We start from the raw sequence: 27,173 nt of genomic DNA on the forward strand, positions 1-27,173 counted from the left end.
ACGATGCCATGCCGTGCTTGCGCTGGTTTGTTTGGGGGACAGGAGCCACACTGGGGCGGATGTTTTGTCAGCTCTGCAGGGGCAGGCCGAGAGGTGGTTGACGCCACGCCAGCTTAAGCCAGGAATGGTGGTTTGCGACAATGGCACCAACCTCCTCTCCGCCCTCCGACAGGGACAACTGACCCATGTGCCCTGTGTAGCTCACGTCCTTAACCTGGTGGTGCAGCGGTTCTTGGGCAGGTACCCCGGCTTACAGGATGTCCTGAAACAGGCCAGGAGAGTCTGTGTGCATTTCCGCCGATCATTTAATGCCTGTGCTCGGCTGGCTGAGCTCCAAAAGGAGTTGAACCTGCCCAAGAACCGCCTTATATGTGACATGCCCACCAGATGGAACTCAACATTGGCCATGCTGCAGCGGCTGCACACGCAGCAGAGGGCCATCAATGAGTACCTGTGCGACTACGGCACCAGGACAGGGTCAGGGGAGCTTGGTTTTTTCTCACCACGCCAGTGGGGCATGATCAGGGATGCATGCACTGTCCTGTCACCGTTTGAGGAGGCCACAAGGATGGTGAGCAGTGACAGTGCATGCATCAGTGACACTGTACCTCTTGTCCACCTCTTGGAGCATACGCTGCGTGGAATAATGGACAGGGCACTTGAGGCAGAACAGAGGCAGGAAGAGGAGGACGTCCTTGCCTCTCAAGGCCCCCTTTATCCAGACAGTGTTCCTGCTGTGCCACCCATCACACAGGAAGAGGGTGAGGAGGAGGAAGAGGAGGAGGAGGATGATTGTGTCAGCATGGAGGTGGAGGCTGGCACTCAGCATCAGCATCAGCAGCAGCAGTCTTATAGGGATGATTTACAGTCCCAAGAAACACGTGGACTTGTACGTGGCTGGGAGGAGGTAGCTGCGGATCATGTTGTCCTTAGTGACCCAGAGGACTCCGGACCGAATGCCTCAGCTAACCTACGCTGCATGGCCTCCGTGATCCTGCAAAGCCTGCGGAAGGATCCTCGTATTCTTCGGATCAAGGAGAGGGACCATTACTGGCTGGCCACTCTCCTTGATCCACGGTACAAGGGTAAGGTTGCCGACCTTATCTTGCCATCGCAGAGGGAGCAGAGGATGAGACATCTCCGGGAGGCCTTGCAGAAAGCTCTGTGCAACGCGTTCCCAGAGACTTGGAGGTCACAAACTCCTGGTCCTGGACAACGTGTTGCTGAGGCATCAGTCAGAAGGAGCGGTGGAGAAGGTGGCCGTCTGACTGATGCTTTCAGACAATTTTTTAGTCCGCAGCCCCAAGGTATGATTGGTTCCAGCACCCATCGCCAGCGTCTAATTTACATGGTGCAGGAATACCTAGGGGCAAGGTCAGACTTGGACACCTTTCCCACTGAAAATCCTCTGGCTTACTGGGTCTTGAGGATGGATCACTGGCCAGAGCTTGCACAGTATGCAATTGAGCTACTGGCCTGTCCTGCATCCAGCGTTCTTTCGGAACGCACCTTCAGTGCTGCTGGTGGCTTCGTTACCGATCACAGGGTGCGCCTGTCCACCGAATCAGTTGATCGACTGACCTTCATCAAGATGAATCAGTCTTGGAACACCCACAGCTACCAAGCACCTGAAGCTGATGTAACCGAATAATTTTTTTTGAAATACCACATCCCTTCAAGACTGCCTATGCTGATGCTGAGTGACTGTCCTGTTATGTTGATTGTCTATCCTTTTCCTCCTCCGCTGATATGTTGGAAGAACATTTTTGGTTCTGGGTGATGCCAGCAGCCCAATTTTTCTGCCCCTGTTTAACAGGGGCGTTTAAGTACAATTTTTGATGCAATGCTTTGCAGCAGGGCTAATTCCTGCAATAAAACTAGAGTGTATGGCAGAGGTTGCAGTGTGATGGCACCAGTGCCTAAGGCCCAATTTTTCTGCCCCTGTTTAACAGGGGCGTTTAAGTACAATTTTTGATGCAATGCTTTGCAGCAGGGCTAATTCCTGCAATAAAACTAGAGTATATGGCAGAGGTTGCAGTGTGATGGCACCAGTGCCTAAGGCCCAATTTTTCTGCCCCTGTTTAACAGGGGCGTTTAAGTACAATTTTTGATGCAATGCTTTGCAGCAGGGCTAATTCCTGCAATAAAACTAGAGTATATGGCAGAGGTTGCAGTGTGATGGCACCAGTGCCTAAGGCCCAATTTTTCTGCCCCTGTTTAACAGGGGCGTTTAAGTACAATTTTTGATGCAATGCTTTGCAACAGGGCTAATTCCTGCAATAAAACTAGAGTATATGGCAGAGGTTGCAGTGTGATGGCACCAGTGCCTAAGGCCCAATTTTTCTGCCCCTGTTTAACAGGAGCGTTTAAGTAAAATTTTTGATGCAATGCTTTGCAGCAGGGCTAATTCCTGCAATAAAACTAGAGTATATGGCAGAGGTTGCAGTGTGATGGCACCAGTGCCTAAGGCCCAATTTTTCTGCCCCTGTTTAACAGGGACATGTAATTACAATTCTTGATATAATATTTCACAGGAGGGCCCCTTCCTGTGCCCACCCAGAGTAACGGTGAGGACTTATAGTGTTGTGGCACCAGCACCACAACCACCAAAGGTCAATTTTTCTACTACTGTTCAACAATGGCATGTAATTACAATTCTTGATATAATCGTTCACAGCAGGGCGCTCCAGCGCCCACCAAGAGTCACTTTGAGGGCTTACAATGTTGTTGCAAAACCAACACCTTGTTCCGCCATTTCTGCAGAGCATATAGGGCAGGCCCCTACTTTCAAACATCCAATTTACAAACATCTCCTACTTGCAAACGGAAGGAGACAACAGCAAGTTAGATGAAAAAAGATGGACGACAAAACAAATTATACAGGGGTGATAACCCTTCCCTATGTTTTCCAAAAAGCTTAAAAATAGTTTTTTTGACTGGAGCTACACTTTAAAAATGTACCAGTTGAAAATTACAAACAGATTCAACTTAACACAACAAACCTACACAGTCCCTGTCTTGTTTGCACCGCCTGTATACTGCTGTTCTGAGTATATAGGGCCTGGGGGCCACACGCATTTCCTTTTTTTTAATATGGGTACGGGGTTCCCCTTAATATGCGTACGAAACCCAAAGGGGCTGGTAATGGGCAGGGAGGGCTACCCATGCCATTTTTCTGAATGATTTTCAACCATATTGCAGGAACCAGATATAACATTAAAACCGCAAGCAGTTTTAAATGGTGTTATTTCCGTTTAATGTCATTTTGTGCAGGGACTGTTCTAAACACGGGAAACACGTGGCACTTCACAGGCATACTACAGACACCCCCCAGGCACCATATTTAAAGGAATATTTCACTTTTTTTTTTCACTTTAATCGTCATTAAAATCAGTGCTCCCGCCAAAACGGTAGTTTTTAAAACTTTTTTTTGCAGTGACCCATGTCCCCTGAGGCAGGAGGCAGGTCGCCAAACCCTTTTTAGGACAGTATCTTGCATATTAGCCGTTAAAATTAGCACTTTCCAATTCGAACGTTCGAGTCCCATAGACTTCAATGGGGTTCTAACGTTCGTACCGAACGCGGGGGTCATTCGCAAGTTCTGGTGCGAACCGAACCGGGGGGTGTTCGGCTCATCCCTACATTACACCTCACGCAGCGAGGCATAGTGCAGTCCGCACTAAGGTGCGTGGGACTGCCACATTTGAAACAGCGACGGGGCTGGCCAGGGTAGAAGACCAGGATCCGGTCTCTCCCTATAAACGCACTCCCGGGTACATGCGCCACGGTGTAGTTGTGGCGCTTGAGCCGGATCCCGACCAACCAAGCACCTGTCCAGACCCCGCGCTCGTCCAAATTCTTCCTCAACCCTGTCTGGAGCTGCCCATACCGCGCCAGCCAGGTTGCGATGTCCTCAGGAGGAAGGGACTCGTTTCTAACCAAGACGGTCACGTTCTTTATCTCCTCCTGCCTCGAGAGAGGTACTACACGGAAACCTTTCCACGGATCTGACTTCCTGACGATCTCGTACAGGGTCAGGAAAAGTTCCATAGAGACCACGGAGACGAAGCTCACATCGAACTCCTTGCTGTTCGCAGGATGTATGACTGCGAACAAGTCAGAAACCTTGAAGCGTAATCCCAGCAGGTAGTCAATTACTTGACCCCTACTGGGACACGCGGCCGTCCCCTCCCACCTGAGCTGCACCACATTCCGCCTGCGCCTCTCCGGACCCCCCGTACCCCTTGACCACGCCTGTGCCCCCTGGAGCTGTTCCTCAGGGGGGGCCCTGAAGTTCTGGGCACCAAACTGGCCATACAGGGGGCCCAGAGGAACAGAGGAACCTGCCACCTGGGCAAATGAGCGCCCAGCTTCAGGGCACCTAAGAGGTTTGCCTCTTCCTGCGTGCCCAAGATGGGATTCGGGACTGTGGGGGAAGGGCCAGACCCCCGCTGAGACGAGCCCATGGGCTCTGACGGAGCAGCACACACCCCCCCACTCCCACCCTCTATCCCCCCCAACAGGTGACATGTTCTCAACTCCCACCGTAGATGGGGACGAAGCCACACCCCCCACAGCAGCGGGGGCTCGAGAGGAACCCACTTCCATCCCCTGTGCCATATCCAGCTCCTGCAGTTGGGACCCCTCCAGCTCCCTGATGAAATCCAGGGCTGGGCACTCCCCCCTTAGTTCCCCCATAGGGGACTCCCCCCAACTTGTCTGTCCACCGGGTAAAGCTCCACTAGAGGATTCTGGGGTACCCATGGCAGTAGCCACCAGAGGAGCCTCCGAGACCCCCAAAGCCCCTACCTGACCCAGAGGAGCAGGAGACTTGGTCACTGAGGCCCGGGGTGTCCCCACCTCCTCAGTACATCTTTTCACAACTTCCGGGGTCACCGCAAGTGGTACTTCCAGTTCACAGAGGTCACTTCCGGCCGCACCCCCGGAAACAGGAAGTGACACATCCATCTCCCAGCCCCCTCCCTCCCTAGTGTCTGCAGAGGATGTTTGTCCAAGATGTTTTTCCCGAACATGGTCCGTGCTTGCCAGCACCTCCCCCTCACCACATGTGGCCGCGGCGGGGGCCGCCATTACGGCCGGCTCCCCTCGCACTGTCTCAGATGCTGCGGGCTTGACCGGGGCCACTGGGGGGGCCCGCACAGCATCATCGTTCACCAACCTCCGGCCGCCGGTCTTCACAGGTCCCTCCAGGTGGCCTCTAGCAAGGACCACCACCAGCTTCCTTCCATGCTGTTCCACCCGACTTGCCTCTCCCCCGGAGCTTCCCTGTGCATCATGGGGTACCCTACCCGGATCTATCTGCTCCACAGCCTCTGGCTGGGAAGGTGAGACAACAGGGATCCGGGGACCCTCCGCACTTACGGCTCCGGGGGCCACGCTCACCCGGCTGGTCTCCACCTCGGGGCGCTGGTCTTCCTCACCCATTGAGGCTGCTTCCTCCACCGGGGTTTGTAGCTTCTCCTCCGATCCCGACAACACTTTCTGGGAAGAGCTCTTTCTCCTGGCCGCCTGGGATCCTTCCTGGCTTGCCCTCAGGAGTTCTTTCGTTACCTCAGAGAGGAAACCCCTCTCACCGACACCGCGTTCGCAGAGACCGCCCAGCAACCGCCATAGGTCTCTGCATTCATGCTTCAGGCCTTCAGTGGCCTCCCGGTATTCCCCCCTTCTGCTACTGGCTGAGCGGTCTCTGCGATTCCGCAGGTCCGCAAGTCTCTCAGACTTCAGCACGTATGCCAATGTGGCCTTCTGTATAAGGACTTTAATCCTAATCCGGCGTTTCTGCATCCTCCCGGGTCCTCTCCCGGCTGGGCCCGGGTCCAGTCCAGTAGTTCAAACTGTGTCTGCAGGAACAATCTCTCCTCCCTGGAGAGGTCTTTCACTCCAGGGGGATGAACCGTGGGCCCAGGCTGGGAAGAGCGCCCCGAACCTGGGCTGGCCGACGCCATCAGCTCCCTCTCCTCCTCCACCTCTCTGGAAGCTCTCACAGTCACAGGACAGGTCAGAGCACGCAGCCAGCACGCACAATCTCCTACAACTGAAATGTGAAAAACAGTGCAGCGCTTACTATGAATAAATGTAACATATGACTGAATACAATAAAGCAAAAGAAATTTCCGAACTGGTGATTCCAAAATTAAACATCAATAGTAAAAACTATATATATGTATATTGTGCAATAAACAAAAAATTAAAAATTAGTTGGTTGTTAAACCAAAAAAGATATTACTCAAAATTGGTGTAAAAGCAAAAAAATTGTTTGAACCACAACTTGTTGCTAAAAAACTCAAAAGTGAAAAGATGTGAGACACAAAAATATGATTATGTGAAACGAATCAAAAAAATCAAAAAAAACAAATCAAAACAAGTCCCATGCCTTGGATAAGTGAAGTGATTTACAAGGCCCCATACACGTGAAGATAAATGTTCATTAAGTGAAACATAAAAACATTAAAGTTGATCACAGGTGTCTCTGGTACAGGTGCTTGACCACGTAAATTCTTTCACTACAGCAACTTAAGTGAGTAATAAAGGCTTACCAGAGCAACCATTAGTGTGCGCGGATACGAACTCCCAAACGATTAGGATCGGACAAGATCGCTCCTCCGACACTCCTCATACAAACGGATGATTCGAATCGCCTTTGGGGGCGGGAAGGTAAAACCTAACCCACGCCTTCGGATGTTCCTTGAACGTCGTCCGTTCCGGTCAGTTCGGAAATTTCAAATTGGCGTGTCACCGAATGGATGAAAAAAAGGGAAAAAAACGCCCAATCGTGTGATAAAGTCTAAAACACGTGGATTTTATTTTTCCACCAGATAAGCGTTGGAAGCTACAAATGACTCGATCGAGTCGCATAAAATTGATCGTAGAAAAGAAATGCTAGCAAAAGTATATAAATAAAAACAAGCGAATAAAATAGCACGAGGTGTAGACGTATCTACCCGACGATCGTTTCGTCACAAATTGACGTCATCAGGGGTACGCCCACACCCTCGTGCTAAAGCTTTAAATAGCCTATGGATAAGGTAGGGAGCCCTGCCATAGGTGCAGACTAATCCGTCCGTTCATGATCAGTTTAACCAACAAATGACCAGTCTGTTCGGACTGGTTACCATATAATAGAAAGGATAATAAAGTACGAAACGGTCTACGACCAGTTTGTTCGAGTAAAGTTGGAATTCCCTCATAGTATAATGATAAAGCTCATATAAAAGTGACTGATAAAAAATAAAAAATACAAACAATCAATCCTGTAACGAATCCCCCCTTTTTTAACAAATGGCCACATGCATTAATGGTGGCTATCTGGCTACAAATATGTCCCAAAAATGGGTGGCTTGGTTCAAAAACAAAAGATAATGTATACGTGTGGATTGAAAATAACCATCCACAAAAGGAAAAAGAAATGTGACCGTAATATTGAGGGCCTACACAGCATTGACTACCCACCATTACCCATAGTCCAATCACAAAATTTCATGGGTGAAACATATATACCGGGTTTGGAAAGAACATTACATTCATTCTATTCTCATGAAATATATATAAGTTACATAACAAAAAATCATATAAGTTACATAACAAAAAATACTGCACAAATACAGACAAAGGTGATATAATTAATCATCACGGTATATCCAGCCTGAACTGAATACAAAATCCGTGTGCTGAAAGGGGAAGAGGAATGGTAAATCAACCGTTGTTGATAAAACAATTGATTTCCCATTCGATATTAAGTCCCCCAGGAATGTGTGTCCCTAGTTTATGGATCCAATTTGTTTCTGCCCTAGAGATAGTGCGCTTGGCATTACTGCCGCGCCAGTGCGGGATGTATTTCTCTATAGCCAAGAAGGTGGTGCCTCTTGGGTCACGGTTATGTTTTAGATCGTAGTGTTTACTAACATTGTGTTTATCGAAACCTTTGCAAATATTAGTTATATGCTCCCCCAGGCGCACATGTAACATGCGTACCGTGCGTCCCACATATTCCAAACCACATGGACACCTAAGCAAGTACACAACGCACTTGGTGGTGCAAGTGATAAATGTTCGTATAGGGTAAGTGAGTCCAGTACCAACCGAGGTGAACTCAGTGTGTCTCCTACCCCGTAATGCATTCAGTTTACAAATTCTGCATTTCCCACAGGGGAAAAAACCCTTCAAATCCCCAAAAAATGTGGGTCTTGTCGGGGGGTCAGGGACATTTGGAGCAATCATGTTTCGCAAGCTGGTTGCACCCCTGAAAATCACATTTGGTCTGTCGGGAAGCTCGGGGCCCAAGATTCGATCATTTTTAATAACCGACCAATGTTTCTGTAAGATTCTTTTCACAGCCCAATGTTGACTCGAAAAAGTTGTGATTAAAGAGACCCCATAGTTGTCCATGTTGTCAGTCCTAGGTGGTCTCTCAACTAGCAATGCTTGACGATCCCTACTGTTAACCTCCATTATGGTGGAATCAAGAGATTCACTGTTGTAGCCCTTAGCTAAGAATCTCTCCTTTAAGATTAGTGCCTCCCTGAGAAAATCATCATTGAAAGTGCAATTGCGTTTCAAGCGAAGAAACTGGCCCTTAGGGACCGCTGAGAGCCATGACTTATGATGGCAGGAATCAAGTGGAATATAGCTATTCCTGTCAGTTTTCTTGAAAAACGTTGTGGTGATTATGTTATTATCCCTAATGGAAATATTCAAATCCAAGAATTGGATGTTGGTGGGGCTTAAAACATGGCTGAGGACTATCCCACGGTTGTTATTGTTTAAATGGGACAGAAAGAGTTCTGCTGATGAACCGTCACCATCCCAGATAAACAAAATGTCATCGATAAATCTTTTCCAGGTCACCAATTCAGGGGGTTTGTCACTAAAGACAATATCCTCCTCCCACTTTGCCATGAAGAGGTTGGCCATACTGGGAGCAAATTTAGCTCCCATGGCCACCCCCTTCACTTGCAAAAAGTGGGTCCCGTCATGCCAGAAGTGGTTATGCGTCATGGCGAAAAAAAGTAATTCTAGAATATAGTTACGCTGAGTCACCGAAATACTACCATCCTGGGCCAGAAAGTGATGTACTGCCTCATAGCCCAATTGATGGGAGATGGCGGTGTACAGCGAAGCTACATCCGCAGTGATCAGGAGATAGGTGGGTTTCCATTCGATCAATTGCAAAATGTTAATGACATGCTTAGTGTCTCTCAAAAAGGATGGGGTGCCCACCACCAGTGGTTGTAGATATTTGTCAATGTATTTCCCTATACGCGAGGTTACAGAGTCAATTCCACTGATGATGGGCCGCCCTGGTGGGTTTTCTAAAGATTTATGTATCTTAGGTAAAGAATACATAACCGGTAAGCGTGGCGCCAAAGATACCAAAAAGTCCCTTTCTTTTTTATTCAAAATGCCCATGTTAAACCCTTTTTCAACCAACTCTTTTAATTCACCTTTAAATTGGGTAGTGGGGTCTAAGAGTAATGGAGAGTAGGTCTCGGAATCTGACAAAATTCTAGTCATCTCATTGGAATACATGGTTTTATCAAGTATTACAATTGCACCCCCTTTGTCCGCTGACCGAACTACTATGTCTTTCCTATTAAGCAATGAATCTAGCCCTGCCTTGAATTCCTGTGTGGGTTGGGCTGGTCTCAATTTCAAACCATTAAGATCTTTTAATACCAGATCACGAAAAATATTTATGTTGGGTGCTGTGTTGCCAGGAGGGTTAAACAAAGAGGCGTTTGCTAAGCCAGAGTGCATAATAGTTGTGGAATCCCTGTCTAGTTGACGGGAGGGGTTGCTCATGATATACCTTTTTATATTCAACTTGCGTGTGAACTTTTGAATGTCTATAAATGTCTGGAATTTATTTAAATTCTGAGGGGGCACAAACTTGAGACCCTTCCCGAGAGTCTGCAATTCTTCATTAGATAACTTCTTATTACTAAGGTTAATGACACCACTGATGTCTAGGTCCTTCTTCTTTTTGGTGTGAAGACGTTTCCCCCCTCTGCACCCTCTCTTGTGTCTCCGTTTCTCTTGTGTCCTCCCCGGGTGCCCTCCTGAAAACCCTGTTGGTAATAACTCCCCACTGAGGGTTGAATATATGATGGCTGAAAACCACCATGACCCCCAGGGGCTCCAGAGTGCCCCATCCTATCATCCCCAAGGGGGCCATATCTGTTGAAGGTCTCGACCCTATAATTGGATCCAACATCTCTTACATCCAGGGGGGATCTCCTATCCCTGCTGCCACCTCTACCATGAAAGATGGGGTTATTTCTCTCAAAAAAAGGTTTACCACCTCTGGATCTCCAGGGTGGAGGAGGCGCCATTGAGGTGGGATGTTGGTAATGATTAGAAGGAATTGGATAACGTTGGTGGTTAAATTTACGTTTGTCAATCCTTCCTCTGGAGGACTGGTTGTAGGTTGTGGTTGTAATGATGGACCCATTCCTCGTTCAGTATGCACTGGAGAGGCCTGACCAGTAGGGCCCCAGAAAGAATTAGAATCCCCAACACCACCTCCTCTGACTCCCTCAATCTGACCTGGGGGATATAAACCTTGATTTCCCATGAGGGGCAAGGGGGCCAGGTTCTCAGTAGAGACCTGCCATTTAAATACAACATTATCTTTATAATCCTTTTTATCCCTATTATATTTTTTCTTTTTCTTAGTTCTTTCTAGAATTACTTTTTTTCGCCATGACGCATAACCACTTCTGGCATGACGGGACCCACTTTTTGCAAGTGAAGGGGGTGGCCATGGGAGCTAAATTTGCTCCCAGTATGGCCAACCTCTTCATGGCAAAGTGGGAGGAGGATATTGTCTTTAGTGACAAACCCCCTGAATTGGTGACCTGGAAAAGATTTATCGATGACATTTTGTTTATCTGGGATGGTGACGGTTCATCAGCAGAACTCTTTCTGTCCCATTTAAACAATAACAACCGTGGGATAGTCCTCAGCCATGTTTTAAGCCCCACCAACATCCAATTCTTGGATTTGAATATTTCCATTAGGGATAATAACATAATCACCACAACGTTTTTCAAGAAAACTGACAGGAATAGCTATATTCCACTTGATTCCTGCCATCATAAGTCATGGCTCTCAGCGGTCCCTAAGGGCCAGTTTCTTCGCTTGAAACGCAATTGCACTTTCAATGATGATTTTCTCAGGGAGGCACTAATCTTAAAGGAGAGATTCTTAGCTAAGGGCTACAACAGTGTATCTCTTGATTCCACCATAATGGAGGTTAACAGTAGGGATCGTCAAGCATTGCTAGTTGAGAGACCACCTAGGACTGACAACATGGACAACTATGGGGTCTCTTTAATCACAACTTTTTCGAGTCAACATTGGGCTGTGAAAAGAATCTTACAGAAACATTGGTCGGTTATTAAAAATGATCGAATCTTGGGCCCCGAGCTTCCCGACAGACCAAATGTGATTTTCAGGGGTGCAACCAGCTTGCGAAACATGATTGCTCCAAATGTCCCTGACCCCCCGACAAGACCCACATTTTTTGGGGATTTGAAGGGTTTTTTCCCCTGTGGGAAATGCAGAATTTGTAAACTGAATGCATTACGGGGTAGGAGACACACTGAGTTCACCTCGGTTGGTACTGGACTCACTTACCCTATACGAACATTTATCACTTGCACCACCAAGTGCGTTGTGTACTTGCTTAGGTGTCCATGTGGTTTGGAATATGTGGGACGCACGGTACGCATGTTACATGTGCGCCTGGGGGAGCATATAACTAATATTTGCAAAGGTTTCGATAAACACAATGTTAGTAAACACTACGATCTAAAACATAACCGTGACCCAAGAGGCACCACCTTCTTGGCTATAGAGAAATACATCCCGCACTGGCGCGGCAGTAATGCCAAGCGCACTATCTCTAGGGCAGAAACAAATTGGATCCATAAACTAGGGACACACATTCCTGGGGGACTTAATATCGAATGGGACATCAATTGTTTTATCAACAACGGTTGATTTACCATTCCTCTTCCCCTTTCAGCACACGGATTTTGTATTCAGTTCAGGCTAGATATACCGTGATGATTAATTATATCACCTTTGTCTGTATTTGTGCAGTATTTTTTGTTATGTAACTTATATGATTTTTTGTTATGTAACTTATATATATTTCATGAGAATAGAATGAATGTAATGTTCTTTCCAAACCCGGTATATATGTTTCACCCATGAAATTTTGTGATTGGACTATGGGTAATGGTGGGTAGTCAATGCTGTGTAGGCCCTCAATATTACGGTCACATTTCTTTTTCCTTTTGTGGATGGTTATTTTCAATCCACACGTATACATTATCTTTTGTTTTTTGAACCAAGCCACCCATTTTTGGGACATATTTGTAGCCAGATAGCCACCATTAATGCATGTGGCCATTTGTTAAAAAAGGGGGGATTCGTTACAGGATTGATTGTTTGTATTTTTTATTTTTTATCAGTCACTTTTATATGAGCTTTATCATTATACTATGAGGGAATTCCAACTTTACTCGAACAAACTGGTCGTAGACCGTTTCGTACTTTATTATACTTTCTATTATATGGTAACCAGTCCGAACAGACTGGTCATTTGTTGGTTAAACTGATCATGAACGGACGGATTAGTCTGCACCTATGGCAGGGCTCCCTACCTTATCCATAGGCTATTTAAAGCTTTAGCACGAGGGTGTGGGCGTACCCCTGATGACGTCAATTTGTGACGAAACGATCGTCGGGTAGATACGTCTACACCTCGTGCTATTTTATTCGCTTGTTTTTATTTATATACTTTTGCTAGCATTTCTTTTCTACGATCAATTTTATGCGACTCGATCGAGTCATTTGTAGCTTCCAATGCTTATCTGGTGGAAAAATAAAATCCACGTGTTTTAGACTTTATCACACGATTGGGCGTTTTTTTCCCTTTTTTTCATCCATTCGGTGACACGCCAATTTGAAATTTCCGAACTGACCGGAACGGACGACGTTCAAGGAACATCGGAAGGCGTGGGTTAGGTTTTACCTTCCCGCCCCCAAAGGCGATTCGAATCATCCGTTTGTATGAGGAGTGTCGGAGGAGCGATCTTGTCCGATCCTAATCGTTTGGGAGTTCGTATCCGCGCACACTAATGGTTGCTCTGGTAAGCCTTTATTACTCACTTAAGTTGCTGTAGTGAAAGAATTTACGTGGTCAAGCACCTGTACCAGAGACACCTGTGATCAACTTTAATGTTTTTATGTTTCACTTAATGAACATTTATCTTCACGTGTATGGGGCCTTGTAAATCACTTCACTTATCCAAGGCATGGGACTTGTTTTGATTTGTTTTTTTTGATTTTTTGATTCGTTTCACATAATCATATTTTTGTGTCTCACATCTTTTCACTTTTGAGTTTTTCAGCAACAAGTTGTGGTTCAAAAATTTTTTTGCTTTTACACCAATTTTGAGTAATATCTTTTTTGGTTTAACAACCAACTAATTTTTAATTTTTTGTTTATTGCACAATATACATATATATAGTTTTTACTATTGATGTTTAATTTTGGAATCACCAGTTCTGAAATTTCTTTTGCTTTATTGTATTCAGTCATATGTTACATTTATTCATAGTAAGCGCTGCACTGTTTTTCACATTTCTGTTACTTAGACCTAGTATCTGTTTTTTTGTGTTCAGCCGCTGTTTTTCTTAAAATTTTTCTATATCAACTAATTTATCACCAAGCGCAAATTTTACATTTTGTTTAATCTCCTACAACTGACTGCAAGATCTATTTAAAACGAGCAAGATAGCTAGCTATATAGGTGGATATAGCGGTGTATACTGGGTTCAGGGCACGCAGACAACATGCACAATCTCCTACAACTGACTGCAAGCTCTATTTAAAAAGAGCAAGATAGCTAGCTATATAGGTGGATATAGCGGTGTATACTGTGGTCAGGGCACGCAGACAACAACCACTACAGAAGAGCAAGAACGCAAAATCGGCCGATAACGATCGGTGTATACTGAGTTGAAGGTACACAGAACACCCACTAACTCCTACAGACACCAACACACTACACAAGGCCGCCGCGCTGGCGGCCTTATATAGTGTGGGGCGTGTACTACACAGCCTGAGCTATGATTGGCCACAGGCATCCTGCATCATGGCTCTCCTCGCTGCCGGCGCTGTGATTGGCCAAGCATGCGGGGTCACAGTGCATGCTTGGCCAATCATGAGCCAGCAATGCACTGCGATGGCGCAGTGCATTGTGGGTCGTGAGCGCCACATGAATTTGGCGTGAACGGCCCACAACGTTCGGAATTCACTGAACGGGTGAACAGCCGATGTTCGAGTCGAACGTATGTTCGAGTCGAACACGAAGCTCATCCCTACTGGGGACATATATGTCATCCGCTGCTGTCCCTGATCTCTTGTAGTCCTGGACCAGATTGTGCTCACTGTTATAAGGACTCATCAGGCCACCAATTTTGACTGTAAAATAATTGACGTTTGCCCTGGGGTACAAAGGCTTTGCAAATTTCACCAGTTTCTCCAGCGTTGCCTACCTCTTTATTTTGTTATGACCCAGAATAAATGGATATTTTGATTTATGAAATAATTGCTTATGTGTTTTTCTTCAAAAAGGACAGTTTGTTTGTGAGTAGGCAGGTATATTTCAAAAATACAATGTCAAATTAACAATGGACACCAACACCAAACAACCTCCTTGAGATTTACAAATATAAGATAATAATGGTGTTGTGGAAACGTGATAAAAAAAATGGAGTTCACTATAAAATAATTTGCCAAAAAAAAAAGGAGATCTTGATTAAATAAAAAAAAATATTTTAAACATTATTATGAAGATCTGTCTTTAAAAAAAAAAAAAAATATTCATGAGATCACAACAAATAATAAACAAAGAAGTTTGTGAGAACTCTGTGTGAATATGAGCAGCAAAACAACAAAATTCTAGCATTATAAAGGAGAAGAGAATGCGCTGCATCGAAAGATTTAAAAATTATCTGTGTGATGGATGTGCGATCTCCATTATGAACACTAGTTTTACAAGACCGAGCGGTTCCATCTCGTTCTTGATTCTGAGCATACGTGTTTTTTTGAGCGTCGGAATTGCATACACACGATCAGAAATTTACGATGCTTTTATTGTTTCACTTTAAGCATTATTAAAATCACTGTTCCCAAAAAAACTGCAGTTTTTAAAACTTTTTTTTGCATTGATACATGTCCCCTGGGGCAGGACCCAGGTCCCCAAACACTTTTTAGGACAATAACTTGCATATTAGCCTTTAAAATTAACACTTTTGATTTCTCCCATAGACTTGTACAGGGTGTTCCGTGGCTTTTCGAATTTGCCGCGAACAACCCAAATTGTTCACTGTTCACCGAATAGGCGAACAGGCAATCTTCGAGTAGAACATAAGTTCGACTCAAACTTGAAGCTCATCCCTAGTGCTAATGAGAAAGTCTTATTGAAGTAAAATGCATAAAGGAGGAGCCACACTGTGGGTACATGTAAGCATATAGTCCTAGTGATTTTTGCATGTTATATTGAAGGTTTAAATGTTGGTCATGAAGTTTATACCATAGCACTTAGAGTACTCTTTTATGTGAGTGTTTTATTGGGAAACATTCATAAAAAGGGGGGATTTGAAACAGAGAGCACTATTGGTCCCATTTCTGTATTTACATGTCATCGGATGCATGAGAGGCGTGTGGCTAGAGGACAGTAAATTTTGTAACTAAGTAATTTTTCACCTTCACTGATGTGCTCTGATGAGGCGACACTGATAGGCTGAACTAGTGGGCATTGATGAGGTGGCACTTATGGGCACTGATGAGGTGGAACTTATTGGCACTGATGAGGAGGCACTAATATGCCGCACTTATGGGCACTGATAGGTGGCACTGATATGTAGCACTGATGAGCACTGTTAGATGGCACTGATGGGCAATGTTGGGTGGCACTGGTGGGCACTAATAGGCTGCACTAGTGGGCACTGATAGGTGGCACTGGTGGACACTGATAAACGGCATGGATAGGTGGTACTGATGGGCATTGATGGGCATTGATGGGTGGCACTGATGGGCATTGATTGACAGCAGTGATGGGCATTGGTGGGCGGCACTGATTGCCAGCACTGACTGGCATCACTAATGGGCACTGATTGGTGGCACTTGTGGGCAGTGGTGGGCACTGATTGCTGCCACTGGTGGGCACTGATTGCTGGCATTGGTGGGCACTGTATAGTGACACTATTTTTCACTATTGTAATCAAGGCACTGATGATCATAACCATAACCAGTTCAGCCTTTCAGTGCCGCCTCATCAGCGCACATCAGTGAAGGCGAAAATTACTGACAGGAAAAAAAGTGAAAAACTTATTTTTTCTAAATTTTTGGTCTTTTTTTTGTAAAAAATAAAAAAACCCAGCAGTGATTAAATACTACCAAATCAAAGCTCTATTTGTGTCAAGAAAATAAAAAAATGTGTTTGGGTACAGTGTAGCATGACCGCGCAATTGTGATTCAAATTGTGACAGTGCTGAAAGCTGAAAAAGGGCTTGGACAGGAAGGAGGTGTAAGTGCCTGGTAGGCAAGTGGTTAAATGGATTATCACCCCCCCATGTTGTCAATATTATGGAAAACATCTCCAATAGTGACAAGGAACAATGATGCCATCTTGCTGCCCATTTATGTGGTTATCAAACATTTTAGGTCAGTTGTGCAATCTGTCAGCCTTCCTGTGTCCATATATACAGTATATCCATATATAACAATAGAATGGCTTAGTCAAAAACTATGTGCACCGGTGAGGATTCGTGACAGGAAAACTACATGTGAAACAGTTGCAAAAAAAGAAGAAAACTATGACAAATTATCTGTTGTGATGCATTGATGATAGTTATTAAGGTATCCTAGACTCCAAACCCTAGACAGGAAGTTTAGCTCTCTATATAACCCCTCCTTTACTGGGAGTACCTCCGTTTTGTAGCAAAGCAATACACATGTAATCATAAAGAGGGGAGGGACCTCTGTGTCCCGTGATGTACTCCAAGAAAAGGATTTTACAGGTAAGCTGTTATAAAAATCCTAGTTTCTTTATCGTACATCACGGGATACAGAGCCACAGTAATAACTTTAATGACCAGAGAAATGCTATCTGAGGGGAGGGAGACACAAACAAATAGTAGGGTGCCATCAGACCTGAGGACCTATACGGCTGCCTGCAGCACACTGCACCCAAAGGTGATATCCTCATGTCTTGTTACATCCACCTGATTGAATCTGGTAAATGTATGGACTGAAGACCAAGTTGCGGCCTTGCAGATTTGAGCCATGGAGGCATGGTGATGCACTGCCCACAAAGCACTAACAGCCCTGGTGTAGTGTGCGCTTTGATTTGAAAAGATGGAACTTTCCTCTTCAAACCATAAGCTTGAATAATTACTTGCCTAATCCACTTAGCAATAGTAGATTTTGATGCTGCCTGTCCTTTCCTACAAAGCATCCGTTTTCCGAATCTGAGCAGTCGCCTCCAAATAGATTTTGACTGCCGTTTCTTCCGTAGAACAGGGTTCTGGAAAAAAAGAAGGTAGAACAATATCCGGGTATAAATGAAAACCTGAGATCACTTTCGACAAAAAACTAGGATGAAAACGCAATACTACTCTATCCTTGTGAATGATTAAGTATGGCTCTTTACAAGAAAGGGCAGTCAATTCTGATACCCTTCTTGCAGAAGATATGGCCACCAGAAAAATTAGCTTCCTTGTCAAAAGGACCAAGGGAATATGTTGTATCGGCTCAAAAGGCTTCTTCTGTAGTGCCGACAGAACTAAATTCAAGTCCCAAGGGCTCAGAGGTGACTTAACCGGTGGATTAAGTCGCGTTACCCCCTGTATAAAGCTACGGACCAGAGAATACGAAGCAAGTGGTCATTGAAACAATAATGATAAGGCTGAAACCTAGCCTTTGATAGTACTCAAGGCAAGCTTCATCTCTAACCCCATTTGCAGAATGGCAAGGATTCTACCTATAACATACTTACTAGGATGCCAAACCCTGGATTCACACCATTAATCAAGGTAGATATCACTGAGCCTGAAAGCCCACAATTCTTCAGAATGTTGGTTTCAATAGCCAAACCGTTAAATTTAGCATTAGTAAGGTAGGATGGTCACTGGTCCCTGCGATAGCAGCTCTGGTCGTGGTGGTAGGGTCATGGGGCCCCTAACGCCATTTTATCGATCTCTGCATATCAAGATCTTCTGGGCTACAAGAACTACTGACTTCCTTTCCTGCTTGATCCTGCGAAGAAGTTGGGGTAGCAGCAGAATAGGAGGGAATGCATAAATCAGTGAGAACTGATCCCATGGAGTCACCAACGCATCTGTTCCATATGTGAGTGGATCCCTTGTTCTTGACACAAAGTTGTTGACTTTGTTGTTGAACCTGGATACAAACAGATCTACTTCTGGGATCCCCCATCTTTGGCATATAGCACGGAATCTGTTGGGGTGAAGAGACCATTCCCCTGGAAACCACTGCTGGTGACTTAAGAAGTCTGCCAGGCAATTCTCTACACCTGAAATGAAGATTGCTGATATGCACAACACATGCTTTTCTGCCCAGGTTAGGATTAGATTTACCTCTCCCAGGGCTGCACGACTTCTGGTGATTGATATAAGCCACTGCTGTTGTCAGATTGGATCCTGACAGGACAATTATACAACCTGAATGTCCAGGCCTTTAGGGCTAGGTACGCTGCCCAAATCTCTAGAATGTTGATAGGCAAGGTCCTTTCGGTTCTGGACCATTTCCCTTGGACAGTTGTCTCTTCCAGGACTGCTCCCCGACCCGAAAAGGCTGGCATCTGTTGTTACCACCTTCCATGTAACTGGTAAGAAGGATTTCCCTTTCTGCAGATTCTCAGGTATTAACCACCAACTGAGGCTCTGGCTCACTTTTGGCGACAAATGCATTGGGAAATCTAGTGCCTGGACCATATTGTTCCAGGCAGACAGGATACTATTTTGCAGCAGTCTCAAATGAAATTGAGAACCACTCCGAATGAAGCCACCATCTTTCCCAACAACCTCATGCCAAGGTGAATAGAAGGACCCTTCTTCGCCCTGACCACCTGAACCAGCTCCTATATGGTGCTGATCTTTGCCTGGGGTAAAAACACCCTCTTCTGGGTTGTATCTATAACTAGACCCAAGTACTACCTTACTGGCTTTAAAGAAGATTTCCCAAGGTCGAGTACCCAACCTAGGTATTCCAGGTAGTTGACTGTGGTGACCATGCTTTGGTCTAAGCAGGCTACTGACCGGTCTATCAAGAGCAGGATGTCTAGGTAAGCTATAATCGTTATACCTCGGGCCCTTAATCTGGCCAGAAGAGGTGCCAGGACCTTTGTAAACACCCAAGGCGCAGTAGCTAGACTGAAAGGCAGAGATACAAACTGAAAATTAAGGTTTTCCACTTCGAAATGCATCCTTGATGTCGATTGATGCCAGAAGTTCTCCTCCTTGTAGGATGGAGACTACTGATAAGATTGATTCCTTGTGAAAAGAGGGAATTTTCAGGAACCGGTTTAGATCTTTGAAATCTAGAATGGGTCTGACATCTCCATTTGGTTTTGGCACCATGAAAAGGTTTGAATAAAACCCCAACCCCTGCTCTTCCATGGGGACCACCATGATCACTTTTTGTGACAAAAGTCGATCTAACGCTTGAAGGAGAGACTTCTTTTTCTCTGGATCTTTGGGAACATTTGACCTCAGGAAACGAGGAGACGGGAATTCTCGGAACTCTAGTATGTAACCTAGAGCTATTGTGGAGACCACCCGTTTGTCTTGAAAATCCTCCTGGCAGACCCTTGAGAACTGTAGCAGTCTTCCCCCCACTCGAGCGAGCCGGGGCACCCCTTCATAAGGCTTAGCGTTCTGTTTTGTAGGTTTCCTCCCCCAGGACTTCTTTTGTCCCTTGGGTTGACTCTGAGGTTTACCTCTTGAACCTGACGGTGGAGGCCATCGTGACTGCCTGGAGGCTGAAGCCCCTGGCACTGGAGAAAGAGCCTGTTTAAATGAGGGACATTTACTACTTTTCTTAACTGGCAAAAGGGTACTTTTCCCACTTGATATCTTTTGGATATATATTGTCCAAATCATCCCCAAACAGCCTTTCACCACGGAAAGGGAACCCAGCCAGGAGCTTTTTGCATGGCTCTTCAGCTGACCAATTTTTCAACCATAAGATGGTTGAATGCATATGCACCAACCCAAGCGTAAGGTTAGAGGTCTGAACAATAGAATCTCTGTTTGTGTCAATTGCAAAATACAAAGCCCATGGCAGCTTGGCTAGATCCTGGGCCTGCTGTTCAGGGAAAACCTTGAGCACCTGTTTCAAGTGGTCTCTCGAGGATTGACACACCCCAATTGCTGCCACTACAGGTTGAGCTAATGAACCCGCCAAAGAAAAAATGTTTTTTAACAGGAATTCTAACTTTTTGTTGGTTGGATCCCTAAGCATTTGAGCATTGTCGACAGGACAAGTCAAAATTTTATTTACAGAAGAAATAGCAGCGTCAATTTTGGTATACCCCACATCTTTGTAAACTTTTCCTCCATAGAATAAAGTGTTGAAAACTTTTTAGTAGGGAAAAGGTGCTTATCTGGGTGATCCCACTTTGAATACATAAGCTTTTCCGGCAATGTATGCACAGGACAGGCATGCAAAGCTTGAGGAGGCTTCAGTGAACCCAAACAAGAAGTGGGCTTTTGAACCGACTCAGTTAAGGGTATTTTAAATGTGGAGTGGACCATTTCAGTAAGAGATTGCACCAGAAATTTCTCAGCCTGTGAAGATGAAGAAGGTCCTTCCCCACTTGATCCCTTGGAAGAGGAGTCATCAGTCTCTTCATGGTCCCATGAGGGGGAATCGTCTTCCCTTTCCCACTGTTCCTCTGTTTAAGGTCCTGGGTGGTAGAAGGGGACCTAATGAGCTTTCTTCCACTCTGTGAAGGTGTGATTAAAGCCACTAATCTTTTCTCCAATCCAATCATGGCTGAGGAGAAAACCTCCCCAGTAATATATAAAGGGGCTGAAATGCCGGAAGCGGTTGCAACCCCTGACAACCCCAAGGGCTTGCTCTGACCGGCCTTTGAGGGTGGTCATTGCAGAGGGAGGGTCTTGAAAGCCTGAGGGAGATCCCTTTGAGCCCCTGTTTTTTGTGGCATTTGTACCTCCCCTTCTGCCCATAGTGATAAGCACAAATGCAAAGGTACTACCAGAAAATGCACCTACTGCTGAGCAAATAGTCCAACAACTGCCGCTGCTATCAAGGCTCAGGTTGATGCTTAAGTAAACGTGTCCTGGAAATGCCTGTGTCACCAACACTCACATGCCCCCATCTGCTCTGTGTTGCTCCATCAGCTGAATGCACCTATAAAAGGTTTATTTATAGCCTACACAGCCCCTGTGCTTGTGAATGTTGAAGCATGTCAGCACTGCGCTAAGCCCCGCCCTCTCCCTCCGACTTCCCACCGTGCCCCCCTCACTTTTTTTCAAAAAGGACTGCTTTCCTGCACGAGCGGGGCTCTGATCCGACTGGATCAGCCTGCGGGGGGGGGGGGGGGGGGGGGGGCTTGGGGGGTGGAGGAGAGGAGACCTGCTGGAGAAAACCGCCGTACTATAGCAGTGGCAGGGGGAGCATACCGCCAACTGACCCATGCTCCCTCGGCCTCCTGGAGAGCAGAAATGCCACTCCAGGTGGGGGATTTTAAAAGGAAAGCCCCCTCAACATCTTACCTGGGGCTTGGGGCTGGAGGAAGCGTGCAGCTTGTAATGACACTCATAAGTATGGAATCAGGTAGGTGCTCTTGACAGCCCCCGGTGGCGACTTTAGACATGACAACATTTTACTTAAAGGAGAAAACCCATAAGAATTAGAAAATTCCTTAGGAATCTCCACTTACCTTCAGCTGCAGGGTTCTGTGGTAAACCAGACAGACCCAATCTTCACCACTCACTGTGGGCTCAGTTTAAAAAAACCTTCATCACCTTTTTATCGGTGATCCACACCCCTGAACCCGTAAAGCACCCCGCCAAGAAATATTTCTGAAAAAAAACAAGCACTAGATCCCGGGATCCAGATCTCCAAAAAGAGAAGCGTTACAGGCAAAACCTTGTTTCTTCCGACATGAGGCCTGGATACTATTCAATTTGGCCTAAAAAGACACTTTGGATCCGGTTGCATAGCTCGCCTCAGCAAAGGAATATTCCAGTGGAGCTCAGCCTAGCACATCTTTACTCATGACCAACACCTAAGACACTGGCGAAAAAATGGAGGTAGTCCCAGTAAGGGGAGGGGTTATATAGGGAGCTAAACTTCCTGTCTAGGGTGTGCCAGTGTCCATCACCTAAAGGTGCCTATATAACCCACATAGTAACTGCTACCGTATGGCTTTGCGTCCCGTGATGTACGATAAAGAAATATAAATTGCAATTCATTGTTTATTTGGCACAATAGTATAAATGTTGTACACTTTACTATTCCATCACTATCAATGGTTTATTAGACCCACTGTGTTTCTGTAACCTTAATGAAAATATGACCCCACTTAATGCAATTTTCCTGAGTCTTCTAATGTTTAAAATGTAGTGAGACCAATATATATATATATATATATATATATATATATATATATATATATATATATATATATATATATATATATTGTCAGTATGCTAGGAAACTGATGTATACTCAAATATTGTATGTTAATGCACAATTAAAATTATTATTTTATAGACCTTTAGGAAAAATGTTTGTACCTCAATATGCAATATGGTTCCCTGGCAAACCCTGGCAAACAATGGTTTCTCACAGTGAAGGTAAAAGAAGCTATGAGAGTTTCAGCACTTCGAAGGCATTGTTTTTTACTATTTAGTGTTGCACATTATATACTTTCTCCATTCCACCACTGAGTGACAAAAATGTTTGTAGGCAAACAAAGGATGCGAGGCTTTATCTGTTTTAGATGACTCCGGCTAAGTTTACACTAGCAGCAGATGCCATTTGCGAAGTGGTGAGATATGTCACCTCGTGACCTCCAGTTTTAACCCTGAAAAGCCTACACCACTGTGCCGCAACTGCATGCATTGCACAAGGTTACATGGCAGTTGCAGTTGGCCCAATCCCTTTGAATGGAAACTACCCAGGGTCAGGATGCATAACTCTTGTCTCAGCAGTGAGGCAAGCAATTTCAGCGGAGACATGTGTACAACCCACCTGTTTGCCTTTGCATCTTAAAGCGTTTGTTAACCTAAAATAAAGAAATAGAAAATGGATCCTGTTACTTTAAATGTTATACAGCACAATGCTTGTGCTGAGTAATTTGGCCCCCTGTAACACCTGAAATATCTTGCTGATCCTGCCTGGTTCTGCCCTCCCCCTGTAAACTGACCACGGTGAATCATGGCTGCTGAGCCCTGACACCGTGGACAGTTTACTTGCCACCATCATCCACTGCTATTTTCAACTCTTTTGTATCTTCCTCTGTCCTTCTCCCCTCTTCTCTCCCTGTCTGCCTGCCAGCCCTCCCTAGCTTTGATCTGCTCCTCTCCCTGCTGCTTCAAAACTATCTGACCTTTATATAGTCCCCTCTGTCAGATAAAAAGCTGTATCCTAGTGCAAGATTTCTACCTGTTTTAACAATGTCTCCCAGTGATCATGTGACTCCAGGCTCTCTCCTCCTCGCCTCCCAGGCTGACGTAAGTAGGGGAATCTCGACCCCACCAGCTGGAGCGATCAGAGGGGGAGAGCAGAGAGTCTAGAGTCATGTGATTGCTGGGACATTGATTTCAATGGGCAGGGGAGCATTAGGAGCGGTGTATAAACCTCACCTAAAGCGCCTCAAAGAAGCTGCTTGCAGGACTTTTTTTGACTGGTTATTTTTTGTTAAATTGTATGTCCAGCCTAAACATTTTTTTATTTGTTTTAAACAGAGTGGGGATGGGTAAGAGCTCCTGCCAAGTTTTACTGTTGGAGATTTACCCTCAGCTCCCGTCTGGTGAAATCATTGTAAGCAGAACAGGAAGTGAAGGGAAGTCTCTCTAACAGAACCCCTGGATAGCAGTAAAACATGACCACAGTCAAAACTCTTCTCACGCTATTCAAAACTAAATAAAAAAGTTTTGGGCTGGATATATACTGTAAGACAGGTGGCTGCTTCCTGAAGTTCTTCTTTAAATATAAAGTCTCAGGTTCCTTACTAAATAGAAGCAAGGCTTTAAAGTATGAAATGTAACAGCTTGTGATATTTTACCACACAGATTATGACTACACAACCCCATACTGAAGAATACAAAAGTCTTGTACAGTCATATCTCTGAATAACGGTTTGTCATGGACATGAAGTAGCACAACAATAATTATATTGATGAAAGATGGGAGGTTGTATTTATAGAAAAAGAGTTGCATTAAGATCTGTACTTTGGTGGAATAATAAAATGGTGACTCAAAACCGACTACTGAACATGCCACCCACCAATTAGTCAGCCATGCCTCTATACATCTGACTACTCTCCCTTGAACCTCTTATTCAAGTGTTTATATAAAATAGTCAATTCAAAACGGCAAATGCATTTCTGATATGCAAGCAAGCAGCACCATTCTGTAAGTAGATTATTTTTTAACAGCATTATCAAGTTATAGAAATAGACTTGACAGCTAAATTAAAGTCTTTTTTGGCTTCATCTCTCTTGTAAATATTTTACTCTCTGAGTTTGATTAGTGTCATTTATAACAAGCTTGACAATCATTTTTAAATGTTCAATATGTTGCAGTATGTTAGCTAACGAGCAGATTTTATATGAAGGCAATATGGAAGACAGTAATTGGATGGAAATGAACAGAAAATGAAATGTTTTCTGCCAAGATAAGACCAATGTGCAGGCATGTTTATTACTGGCTGAAATTTTAAAATAACAGGATTATAACACTCTTCACATTTAAGTAACAGTAATTATCTGCTCTAGCAAATTAAAATGTTACAACTCTGTTCATAACATGCTAAAGTTCAAAATATTAAATGACTGTATATTTAAAAGAAGAAAAAAAGTCATGTGTCTTAGTGTGTATGGCTAGAATGGTATTATTAGATGTACATCGTTACCTTCTCATCTAACAGCATAATGAAAATTTGGTTGGCTTGATTTGGCTCTAAGCATAGAGAAAATTTAGTTACCTTTTATATTTTAGAAACCCTGATATAATGGAAACAATTAGTTGTCTATAAATGCAATCAGTTTGAAAAGAACATTGATGTATATACAGTAAATGTGCTTATTTGTAATAAATAGATTTTTACGATCAACCTATTATCAATAAATTACACATGTATTTGCTAGTGGCTTCCAAACTTGCGTTTTTTTGCATTAGTTGAGTTAGACCATGAAGCTAATTTAATTCCGGCAGTGCAAAGAATAATGATGACCATGCTGAGAATAAATGCCTGACGACTGATTGACCCCATAGCTTGTAGTATGTATTGGAACTTAGATGTCACTGAGGGATTTATTTACTAACGCTAGAGAGTGCAAAATCACTTTTACAGGGAAACCAATCAGCTTCTAACCTCAGCTTGTTCAATTAAGCTTTGGCAATAAAACCTAGAAGCTGATTGGTTTCTCTGCAGAAGTGAGACTGATTTTGCAGTCTCCAGCTATAGTAAATAAACTCCAAAGTCTTACTTCAGATCTGCTGTAAAAAATAATTTTCAATGCCGTGAAAGTGTATCTGTGACTTCAGTTGTGCTTTTAGGTGATTTTGTGTCATCTTCTAAGAAATTGGCCTTTTAAAAGGTCTATGCCTAGGCAAAAAATAAATAAATAAATAAGTACATCTCTGCAATAGATGCATATCCCCCAATGTTAAATCTTAAAAATTCTGCAAATATAAACAAATACCTGCTGATCATGTCAGAAATCCAGTGAGCTCCTAGCTGCCTGTTTGAGCTGACAATACAGTGGCTCTGATGCACTAAAATCACCAGCAGAATTGTCAAACCTGACCGAGTTCTTTCCTTTACAGACTACGGAATACTTTCTCCACTACTCATCTACATAAGAGAAAAGTGTTCTGTAGTCCAGTAGAGAACTCAGGCGGGGCAGATAATGCTTGGGATTTCAGTGCATCAGAGACAGTGTCAATCATCTTTCTACATTAAGTTAGGAATTCATTGGATTATTGGTGAGATAAAAAGGTATTTTTCTTTACTTGCAGAGTTTTTTAAGAGATGGAACATGATTAATCGAAACAAGTGTTTTGAAAAAAGCAGACTATATATTTCTATGTAGTTTAGTTTTCCTGCCAAAACTTTCACATTAAGGGGAAATAAACATTTGTAATGATTTTTTTTCCATTTTACTGCCCAAAGCTATTAAAATAATGTGAGATAAACAGTTAGGAGACAAAGGGGCACCACCTTGAGTTCCCCAATACCAGAAAAAAGGGGGTCAAGCTGCAGAACAATATATTTTTGTGGCTTGTTTACACACCCCAGTATACACTCTAGAAGGTGACCGTAGGCCTACATTAATTTCAGATGAGGTACTTTTTAACTGGATGCATGTGATGCATGTATTCCATCCCCAATCTTTGCTTTGACTGAGAGCACCTTTTTACAAAGGTCTTCAATAAAAAAAGAATATATCCTTTATTCTTCAGTACAGTATATTGAGGAAAACAAGAATGGCATTCACAGCTTCAATGCCAGCTTGAAACACAGAGCACAGGAAAAAAAAAATAGTGTGAGTGGTAAAGTATAGCATTTAATAAATTACTTTCTTTCCACGTGTAAGAAAGGCAAACCTGTCCTCATACATGAATTACATTTTTCTATAGTACCATATAGCAGCAACCTTCAGACCTCTCATAATATATACAATATTGAGATGTGAGAATAGGAAGTGGGCAGGGTCATACCTTGACTTTCTATAGTTGATATTGCATTCAAAGCACCCTGGGTTTTGGGGGTCTCCAGAGCACGTTACCCAAAGTTGTATGCAGGCACTTCTAGGTACCTGTTAGAACGTTTAATTGCTATTTTTGGATACCTGAC

This window comes from Lithobates pipiens, unplaced genomic scaffold (assembly GCF_037356315.1).
Source record: "Lithobates pipiens isolate NorthernLeopardFrog02 unplaced genomic scaffold, aLitPip1_a1.2 Scaffold_13, whole genome shotgun sequence".
NCBI classification, from domain to species: domain Eukaryota; kingdom Metazoa; phylum Chordata; class Amphibia; order Anura; family Ranidae; genus Lithobates; species Lithobates pipiens.